A 1,473-nucleotide genomic window follows, 5' to 3' on the forward strand; every position below is an offset into this window, starting at 1 on the left:
AGTAAAGACATCTACTCCACATCTACCCTATCAAAGCATTTCTTAATTTAAGTATCTCCATCAGATTACACCTCAGCCTTATCTTTTCTCGAAAAATGATCCCAACCTGTTCAGCATTTTCTGAATGGTATAACCTTTCAGTTCTGCTTTCATCCTTTTTGCACGTTTTCTAGTGTCTCTAGACATTTTTCATACTCTGGAGAAACAACTGTGCACACAGTAATGGAATAGGGAGGTGAAATTATTGTGATGGTAATTTTATCACCTGTTGATACCAAAATAGAGACTGATACCTCGGTACATCAATCCTCTTGGTATTTATTGGAGTCCTTAAACATTTCACAACTAGTTCACTGATTCCTGTCAAGTATTAAAAAACGAATCCGGCATGAATGATCATCCCGGTTCAATAACTTTCCATGTGATAATTTGCAAGTTAAAAAAATATATACATTATTCAAATAATCATTAATGTCGCACATGATAATTTCTGAGTTATTGACCTTAAATAATATTGCAGAATTTGCTCGACTTTCTCTCTCAATCCACAGTTTCGACAATACACAGATAAACATTGTCCAGTTTTGAAGGATTTACAATAAATTGCAGACCAACGGAGGCAGCGACGGTGGCCCCACGTTCGCACATTGCAGGGTGGCAGAGAAAAGGCTCCAGCGATTTATCGCTATGGCCGCACTGCACTCTGGGTGATGGAGTCACCTGACCACGGACTTACAGGGGTAGGGGCGGGGACATGTTGGCGCGGTACCTTCATTTCCGTGCACAAGTCGGGTCCCCTGCGATCAGGTTGGAGATTATGTCTGAGCGCTTGATCCTACATGTCAATTTACAAACTTCTTTCTGTGTCATAGTTGGACATTAACGACAAACTGATCCCTCACCCCAAACTGACCCCTGGCCTCCAAACTTATCCCTCACTCCCAAACTAACCCTTCACCCCAAAATTGAACCCTCACCCCCAAATGAGCCCTCACCCCCAAACTGACCAATCACCCCAAACCAGACCATCACCCCGAAACCGACCCAACATCCACAAAGTTAACCATCATACACAAATTGATCCATCACACCTAAACTGATCCATCACCCGAAACTTACCCCTCACTCCCAAACTGATCTATCTCCCCAAACCATCCCATCAGCCCAAAACGATCCCTCACCCTCAAACTGACCCATCATTCCAAACTTACCCATCAGCATAAAATGGCCTATCACACCAAACTGATCCATCACCCCCAAACAAACGCATTACTCCAAACTTACCCAATACCACCAAATCACCCCATTACCGGCAAACTGACTCATCTACTCAACCTGAACCATCATCCACAAACTTACACCTCACGGCCAAGCTCATGCATCTCCCCAACTTAACGCATTACCCCAAACTGCAACCTCACCCCAAATTGATTCATCTCCCCAAATGGACCCATCACCCCAAACTGACCAACC

Source organism: Pristiophorus japonicus, unplaced genomic scaffold (assembly GCF_044704955.1).
Source record: "Pristiophorus japonicus isolate sPriJap1 unplaced genomic scaffold, sPriJap1.hap1 HAP1_SCAFFOLD_35, whole genome shotgun sequence".
Taxonomy (NCBI): Eukaryota; Metazoa; Chordata; class Chondrichthyes; family Pristiophoridae; genus Pristiophorus; species Pristiophorus japonicus.